The sequence below is a fragment of the Vombatus ursinus genome, unplaced genomic scaffold (assembly GCF_900497805.2).
Source record: "Vombatus ursinus unplaced genomic scaffold, bare-nosed wombat genome assembly UNPS02007822.1, whole genome shotgun sequence".
NCBI lineage: Eukaryota > Metazoa > Chordata > Mammalia > Diprotodontia > Vombatidae > Vombatus > Vombatus ursinus.
In genome coordinates this window covers 63,607-72,599 of record NW_020947600.1, presented here as the reverse complement: position 1 = coordinate 72,599, position 8,993 = coordinate 63,607, and the positions used below count along the sequence as shown (strand labels likewise).

At 43.6% G+C, this 8,993-nt stretch overlaps 8 non-coding genes across 8 annotated transcripts; 4 read left to right on the top strand and 4 right to left on the bottom strand.

Moving 5' to 3' along the window:
• Window positions 1–74, bottom strand: TRNAN-GUU. Its single transcript has one exon. It is a non-coding gene; the product is annotated as a tRNA-Asn (tRNA).
• Window positions 75–675: 601 nt separating this feature from the next.
• TRNAN-GUU lies at window positions 676–749 on the top strand. The gene has a single exon. It is a non-coding gene; the product is annotated as a tRNA-Asn (tRNA).
• A 426-nt stretch (window positions 750–1,175) lies between these two features.
• Window positions 1,176–1,247, top strand: TRNAA-UGC. Its single transcript has one exon. It is a non-coding gene; the product is annotated as a tRNA-Ala (tRNA).
• A 565-nt stretch (window positions 1,248–1,812) lies between these two features.
• On the bottom strand, window positions 1,813–1,885 carry TRNAA-AGC. The gene has a single exon. It is a non-coding gene; the product is annotated as a tRNA-Ala (tRNA).
• A 491-nt stretch (window positions 1,886–2,376) lies between these two features.
• TRNAA-AGC lies at window positions 2,377–2,449 on the bottom strand. Its single transcript has one exon. It is a non-coding gene; the product is annotated as a tRNA-Ala (tRNA).
• A 1,789-nt stretch (window positions 2,450–4,238) lies between these two features.
• Window positions 4,239–4,312, top strand: TRNAT-AGU. The gene has a single exon. It is a non-coding gene; the product is annotated as a tRNA-Thr (tRNA).
• Window positions 4,313–5,780: 1,468 nt separating this feature from the next.
• Window positions 5,781–5,854, bottom strand: TRNAT-AGU. Its single transcript has one exon. It is a non-coding gene; the product is annotated as a tRNA-Thr (tRNA).
• A 1,809-nt stretch (window positions 5,855–7,663) lies between these two features.
• Window positions 7,664–7,736, top strand: TRNAA-AGC. Its single transcript has one exon. It is a non-coding gene; the product is annotated as a tRNA-Ala (tRNA).
• Window positions 7,737–8,993: the final 1,257 nt, after the last annotated feature.

Genomic DNA, 8,993 nt, shown 5'->3' with positions numbered 1-8,993 from the left:
CGTCCCTGGGTGGGATCGAACCACCAACCTTTCGGTTAACAGCCGAACGCGCTAACCGATTGCGCCACAGAGACCTTACTCTTGGAGGTTTCGTAGGACACTTAATAGGGGATTCTTTCACCTACCCTTTAAAAAAAAAAAAAGAGGATGGCAAAGTATCTCTAACGTCTACTAACTTCAGGGTCATAATTTTGAATAAACATAAGCCCTAAAACACTAAGAAGGAATTTCAATTCCTCCCAACAGACATGACTCCCTGTCTGAGAACCCAGGACACAACAAACCAGTCACAAGAATACTTATTACTACATTTTTTTTTTCAGAAGAAAACGACCAGTCTCTCTTCATCCTTTTTTATTCCCTTCCTCCTGGAGCTTGGGCATAATTAGCTTCAAGATGCTTCCCCACCCACTGAAACAGACCCAGTGCTTGATGCTGGGAGGTGAGCTGTTTGGAATTTTTTCCTGCTTTGACCAAAAGTGAAGGAAGAAGAATCTCAGGCGGAAAGATTTGAATTTTGCCTCTTTCTATGACTTTTTTTTTTTCTGAACGTGAGCTTGTTTCAGGTACTTTGGGTACTTGCAGTCCTAATGGAAACCCCATTCTCAGGACATTTTGGGGAACAAGATTCCAGTTTTTGCCACGATCAGTTCTGCTAAGGTAGAACTTTACGTCGTCTCTGTGGCGCAATCGGTTAGCGCGTTCGGCTGTTAACCGAAAGGTTGGTGGTTCGAGCCCACCCAGGGACGAGTAGTTTTCTAAAAGCTGTATAAAGATAAAACGTTCATCTCAGGGCAGGATTTTCTTGGAAAATTCAGTTCAACCCTCCAACTAATTTCTCCTGACCTGAGGCACTCTGGAGATATAAAGCCGATTCTTAGTATATGTAAGGCCACCGTTCGATAGCTACAACTGCATTTGCTTTTGATCTCTTGTTTGTTTTTCAATATTTATCATTGGGTTTCCCTATAACCATTTCTGAGTGCTAAGAGACTCTTCCATAAAACGGTAACGAATGGCCCAGCATTTAGGAATAGAAAAGGAGAGAGAAAATTCTTTGGTCATTGGGATCTAAATGATATTGATGTATCTTCAAGTAATACCACTCGCTCTAGCGCCTGAAAAAAACGGATTAGAACTTAATTAAGGAAATTAGCGACAGCTTACGTATTGTCGGGGATGTAGCTCAGTAGTAGAGCGCACGCTTTGCATGTGTGAGGCCCCGGGTTCGATCCCCGGCATCTCCAGTTTTTCTTAGGGAGGTGTTTCGGCTCCAGCTTGTCTCTTCCATGGAGTTCTCTTTCTCAAGGCTCTCTTTACTTTTGCACATCAATTCCCATCTTGATTTTCCTCACCCAGGGCTATTTCTCCTACCCACTGCTTGGGATTTTGAATTATTAACATTTTAGGAATGTCCAAAACAAAAGGTTGCCCCAAAAAAGCACAATGTCACTCTCTGCTACAATGAGAGTCCTTTGGAGAAGTGTAGGCCCTCATGTAGTCAACGAGACAGCCAGGCGAAGACTTCTGCAGACAGATGAGAAAACCCCCCTCCTAAACCCGCTCTCTCTCACACTCTCAAGAAGTCAGTCAGATGAAAAATATCATGCTTTCCCCTTTGGGTCAACAGTGTCATTTTGTTGCCCTCTTCCCCAACCCCGAGGTCTTTCTTTTCCCTGCAGCGGACCTCACTTGTGCCTACTTCCATTCTTGCTTCTTAGGGTTGAATGTCCAACCCTGTGGTTCAGAGGAAGAGGACACTGATAACACCCTCAGACCCTACCTCTCTGATGCGGCTTTGGGAATTAAAACTGGAGGATGCGGGCATCGATCCCGCTACCTCTCACATGCTAAGCGAGCGCTCTACCATTTGAGCTAATCCCCCACCACGATAACGTAATTTACAAGCCACATCTAACAAGAATCCAGAAGCCCGTATTTAAGCAGCAGACAGAGTAAGGCTATTACCAAATGGCCAATCCTTGAGACGATTCCTGTTTAAAAAAAAAATTAAACACCATTTACATCAAATTCACCCGCGATTCACCCACATATCTCCCCCTTTTCAAGGTGAAATGTACTCACGAGTGAAAGGGCTGCCTACCTTTAGTGCGCCTGTTGACGGAGAGGCTCATGTAGGCGATGGAGGGAGAATCGATTATGCCGCTAGGAGCCTGGCAGTTCGTACTTCTTACTCTTCTCTTCCCCCAAAAGACGCACCCAGGCCCTCAACTCCACAAACCGTGCTTATATAATCTCTTTAAGAACCTATAGGTTCTTATAGCGCTCTTCCATCCAGACTTGGCCATCCAGACCGTGTTTCACTCGGAGATAGGCAAGTCAACATACTTTTTTTACATAGCTGGGAATGAAAACTGGAGGATGCGGGCATCGATCCCGCTACCTCTCGCATGCTAAGCGAGCGCTCTACCATTTGAGCTAATCCCCCGTCCTAAAAATGACGAGCATTTCCTCATAAAAATCTAGAAGGCCACAAACCTTAGTGCTGGATCCTATCTGACGCTGAGAATTCAAGGCCAAATTAGAGCTCGATTCCTTTTGACGGCTGCGGGAGACCAGAAACAGCCGGGAAAAGAAGCAGGGAGGAAAGCGTTGGGAGAAGCAAGTGCAAGCGCGGCCAGTAGGCCGACTTGAAAGGAAAGACTGGGTAGGAGGCTGACCTTTTGAGTACTCTTCCTCAAGAATCTGTGAGGAATCCTTGGGAAACGCTACCTCCAGTTTGAATTGCCTGTAATCCATTCCCAGGGAAGATCGGTCAAAGATCAAAGGAGACACTTCTCTGAGTTCAAGGGGCTGGGCCGTCTGAAAAAGCGCTCAACTTACATGAATGGAGACAGGTAGGAAAGAGTTCTCGAAAGGTCAGCCTCCTACCCAGTCTTTACTTTCAAGTCGGCCTACCAGCTGCGCTTACACTTACTCCTCCCAGCCCCTCAGAATCAAGCGTTGGGGTATGCCAGAGAAGAGATAAGGGGTGCTTGCGATGGTGAGGTTAAAAGGGACACACATACTGGATCAGCCAAAAAGAGATTCCTAATGGTCACAAGAATATTTGAAGATTTTCGGCAATTTTCTCAAAGTCCTCCTTCGATATTTTTTTTCAGCACACCTATAATAAAGAAAAGAATACAAACATTTGCATGGACCATAGCATACTTGACTTTAAGGTTCAAGAGTGAAGGTGTCTGAGTGGTGACCAGTTCCTTGATTGGTCAGTTCACTAGTGACTATCTTCACTTTATGATTCATTTTTCTTCCCTAGACGACCTCTTATAGAGGCAGTGAGTCCCTACAGGACAGTCAGCTATTGGAAACTTACTATTCAGAGTCCGCTTCAGAAACAGCCTAGCAAGTCCCCTCTCAATCTATCATGCAATTTCTCTCACATTAAGAGTATGAATTCCAGAAGAGTCACTTGTCTGAGTTGATTAGTACAGGGAGTTCCCTACACCCACAAAAATCACAGGTCTTTTCCAAAACAAAATAATTTCTTCACTGCTGGAACTCAGATTAAAGAGAAGGCATTGCAATCTCTTCATGCATAATAGCAATTGTCAAGTCGTTCGAGAAATGTATGTTTAACAAATTAGAGAAACTTTTGCTTATCACTCTATCTCAACTTCTACTCACATCCTACTGTCCTGGGTTTAAATAACCATCAATGTTAGTGACTCTATTAACAGTGGAACAAGCAATACAACAGACATAAATATTTATTTCCCCTGTATCAGCTGTGCGAAAGGTCACAAAGCCACTTTCAACCATTTCTTCTCTTCATTTCTGGAAGGACAGCCCCACCATTCAATTCTGCCTTGCGCTAATTCTAGTCTCCTCCCAAGAATTCTTTTAATCCCGATAAGAGTTAACTTGGTTCTCTGAGGATATAACCTCTCACAGTCTATTTTCTTTTTCTTATCTTCATAGTGGACGAAGAAGCATATCTGCTTCCCTTCCGATGCTGAAAGTTTATGATTGTGTGAAATGGGAGTAGGGGAGACAACCAGAAGGAAAGAGGAGGGAAGTGCTTCCAGGTTTGAGATTGTGTTTTTGCTTCCGGCTTCCTCAGCCACTGGGAAAGAATAGGAATTTGAATTAGAGATGATTCACAAGTGAAAGTGGAAAGCTTCCTTGCATGGCTTAACAATGTCTCCTCTACAGGAAACAGCAAAGAAAAGAGCAATGCTTTTTTTACTCTCGATTCAAAAGCAGCTCTTCGCGTCGGCTCCGTGGCTTAGTTGGTTAAAGCGCCTGTCTAGTAAACAGGAGATCCTGGGTTCGAATCCCAGCGGGGCCTTAGTTTTTGCCCCTTACTTCGGTTCTTCCTCTCTCAATTCTATTCCTTGATACAACCCCACATCTGTGAAATACCTGCTGCAAGACCTACTGGTCCCTTAGCTAAATTTCGAAAAACAGCAGTTCATTCATATCCCTTCCCAAGCCGTCCCTCTCCTGTTGGTCACAACTTCTCATTTCGTGGTCTGACAGAGTACATCTGTTCGTCCTAGTCTCTCCTTTTACCCGCAGTTTTTCTCTCGTGCTCCAGCTTGGCCCATTTGTGCTGGTTCTGGAAAAGGGGGGCGGGGGTGGGAATCCTCCCCGCTGCTTTTAGACCCCTTTGAAATTTGGAGATCCTTTAAAGATAGCGTTTGGTCACTCGGGACATTTATGCAAGAAGTCCCATTTCTCTTGGTTCTTAAGCATACAGGGCAGATAGTGCACTTTCCTCATATTTCCTATCAAGTTCTAAACCCCTGTCACAGCTAATTCGCTTGCACTTCACCTTGATGTCCAAACGTTCCCAAAATAGACTTTGGCAGGAGATAAGGTGGTTGAGAGGTTAAGGCTACGGACTTCTAATTGTGCTCTACTCTTGTGGTTTCAGTTTCTGTGCTTGTTAAGAGTCTGAACAATGGGACCTTTTGAAAGTCAGATGACTCTGGGTTACTACAATGTTAAAGAATGTTGCTTTCAGCTTCACAGGGCTTAGATTTTTAAAATAACCTTTCAGTCCTGCTCAAAGTGCACGACAAATTGGCAGCAATTTAGGATAGATAAGTAAGGAGTTTCAAAAGAGAGGAGAGATACCAAAAGAAAGGTATCAGCCCAGGGAGGAAAGGAGAGTATTTAGAATGCAACAGCAGACTTAAAAGAAAACTTTCTCTCAGGTCAGCTGACAAGGGGAAATGACCAAATACTTTTACAATTGTGAAAGAATTCCTTTTAGACAAAACTACCAGGTCTCATGCAAGAACAAGTAGTAGTTACTACATTTGGATAAGATCTTCCATTTTACTGTGTCCTTGCATAGTTTCTTATACTTAATTTGTCCTTCAAAAGGCGTTGGCGACTTTCTAATATTAGCCCACCAGGTAGGTAGTTCATCAAAGTGTGAAATTATTGTGGTTCTTAATGTCCCCCAAGATAATCTATCCCTCTGGTGGTAATTCTGATTTTACTTGGGGCATCTCCAGAAAGAGAACCTCTTATCACTCTGGAAAGGCTATTTCACTTTTGGATGGCTCCATTGTTAGGAAATTGTTTATTACACCAGGCCTAAATTGTCACTTTAAATTTTCCAAGCCACTTAAAAGTAGACAAATTGATGTGGCTGGTCAGTTTCAAGTCATTTGCCTAAGCAGGTAAGGTTAAAGAAAGTGACTGGTCTCAATTCCTTTTTAAGGTCCAGAGAAAGTAGACCCTCATCTCCTTGTCCCATAGAGATTAGAGTGGAAATGCTGAAGTTGTGGGCATAAAAATACTCAAGGCCCCGCTGGGATTTGAACCCAGGATCTCCTGTTTACTAGACAGGCGCTTTAACCAACTAAGCCACAGAGCCGTCATGCTAGCTGCTGTTACATCAACAGGAAAAAAAAATCCAACCACACACATCTCTGTTGATGTTCGATATATAGAAGTACAGGAGATGTTAGGTCTTTTTCTTATGTTTCATCCCTAGAACAGATTCCTATTCCATCCCTATTGCTCAGGAAGTCAAATCAAATATAGTCTCAAACTCGGAAACACCTTTCCATCTGATTGTCTCTCCTGGTCCCACTTTACATGACCATAAATTCTCAGCATCCGAAGGGACAGCACAGAGAAGATGCTTCATCCAGTAGCTGAGTGAAAGTCCCCCAAACAGCACGTATGGCCAGCAAAGGCACAGACAAGGCACTTAAGAAATAACATGCCATGAATTCAATTAAACCTTCAGGTATGGGGAACTCAGGATCTGCCCTTTCTATTTTGAGGCAACTTTATGCATTTTCCCCCTTCTATCTTGTCAGATTCAAACTCCCTGAAAAACTAACAAGCTCTGTTAAAAAAAAAAAAAAAAGCACTGAGTCAGCACAATGTCTAGCACATAGTATGTATTATTGCTTATAGGTGGCTTAATGGATAGAGTGCTGGGCCTGGAATCAGGAAGAACTGAGTTCAAATTCAGCCTCAGGCAGTTATTAGCCATGTGACTCTGGGCCAGTCCCTTAACCTCCGTTTGCCCCACTTCCCTCATCTATAAAATGGTGATGATGATGATGATGATGATTGATGATGATGATGATGATGATGATAGCACCTACATTCCCGGGGTGTTGTGAGGCTCAAATGAGATAATAATTGTAAAGTGATAAGCAAAGTGCCTGACACTAGGGTAAGCCCAATATAAACTGTTAGCTATTTATTATTCTCTTTCCTTCCCACACCTGATGCTGCTCTCTGGGACCCAAAAATATGAATGACTTTCACCATCAAGTTACACAAGTAACATAAATTTCAATAGCTCACCCACAGAGACTGTCAATAACTGTTGCTCTATCTTTAAAAGGCAACAAAAATTCGGAGTGGCTGTTTATCCGGAATCTAACCATTATTCTGGAGAGAATGTTTATATATGGTGGCTGAAGATAAAGAAAAAAGACTATGAGAGGTTCTATCTTCAGAGGACTCAATTTAACCCTTACAGTTCCAAAGAACAAGAGAATTCTTGAGAAGAGACTTGAACTGGCTAATGCAGAATTGAATTGTGGGACTGTCTTTTCAGAAATGAGAAGGCAGCAGTTTGTAGATGGTTGAAAGTGACTTTGTGACCTTTGTCACAGGTGATACATGGAAAACGAGTATTTATGTCTGCTATATTGCTTGTTCCACTGTTAATAAATTGTGGAGTCACTAACGTTGATGCTTGTTTAAACCCAGGACAATAATTTGTCAGTAGAAGTTGAGATGGAGACATGAGCAAAAGTCTACAGGGAAAAGAAGTTTCTCCAGTTTATTAAACACACATTTCACACAGTACCTGGACATACCTCAAATTAAGGAGGAGGCCTTGTAGTCCTAGGGACGAATCACTCGAAATCCACCTAAGATGCTTCGTCCCCCAAGGATTCCTCACGGACTCCAGAAGAGGATTCCTAGAAAGGCTGGGCCCCCCGAAGTCAGTCATTACCTTCAAGACTACCCACGACTCTGTGTATACTTGCCCCTCCCAAAGCTTTCCTCCACCCCTGTTTTTCCTCAGGTCTCTAATCTCCCCTACCTACCACAATTCTTTTGGTTTTAGATTCTCAGAAATAGACAGGTCAAACACTATGGCGTATGGCCTTCTAAATTCAGTTAGATATAGATTGCCCCCCCTAATCAGGAAGGGGGATTAGCTCAAATGGTAGAGCGCTCGCTTAGCATGCGAGAGGTAGCGGGATCGATGCCCGCATCCTCCAATTTTGCTTCCTCCATCTCCTTACATATAGGTCATCAGACTCTTTCCTTTCCCGTTCCTCCATACTTCCAGGAGAAAGGCGGCTCGACAGGAATCAGGCCCTTAGGAACACCCTGCTTCTTCCTCCAATGTCCTTCCCAGCTTCAAGAATAGGTTATTCTATTTAGTCCTCAGCAAATGCTCCTAATGGAAATTCAGGAAGACAGAAATAAGCCGCTGGGAAGAGCGAGAGCAAAAACTTCATACGTGCTTGCCGAGGGACAATGGAATACAGGACAGAAACAAGCACTTATTAAGAGCCTACGAGGTACCAAGCACGTGCTAAGCACTTTACAAATATTATCCCTTTTGATCCTCGCAAAAACCGTTGGAGGGAGGTGCTGTTATTGTCACTGTTTCACAATCGAGGAAGACAGAAGTTGAGAGACTCCCCAGGTCCATAGAGCTAAGTAAATGTCCGAGGCCCGATTTTGAATTTTAGTCTTCTAGACTCAAGGCCCAGCACTGTATCCACTGAACCAGCCAGCGGCGCCTAATTGCTTTCGCAGTCCGTTGCCTTTAGCCATTCCGCCACCTCTTGCCTCAAGATCCTCATATGCCTTTGTACTTATAAGGGCATTTTACTTTAGATGGGTGAAGTCGTTTAAGTGATCGAAAGTGATTTCCTCCTTAAAGGCAACTACACTATTTTTAACAGCGATCTTTGTGAGAATGGGCGGTTCCGAGACGTACTTCTGTATTCTGTTGGGACTAACTTGTCAACAGATTAGCTAAAATGGAAAAGCACTCGCCTATCTTAAGCGAGAATTAGCGGAATCGATGCCTGCATTCTCCAGTTTTGATTTCCTTACTTAACTCTGATCGAGACCCGAATATTGGGTGTGGGTCAGCCGACCGGTTCCCACTCCTCCCTATCAGAAGAAGAAAGGCGTCCCCGAAAGGAAAGTCCGTCTGAAGATCAATCTATCGCTTCTCCAGTGTGCTTTTTGGCTCCACCGAATCTCAGGAATGTAGAAGTGATATAACTTCCTGGGTGTCTCGACGACTTTATATAGCAACAGGAACGCCATCCAGACGTGGGCAACATAATGGGTGTGCAAGTTCATCTCTCTAACCACTTATCCACCTCATCACCTAAATGTCACTATTCCTTGCACACGTGAAGAAGTTTTCCGTGGGATAAGAGGAAGTCTGCTGATGGACCACAAGTGAGTTCTCAGGAAAAAGAATCGAACCATTTGTAACCAGAAACATCACT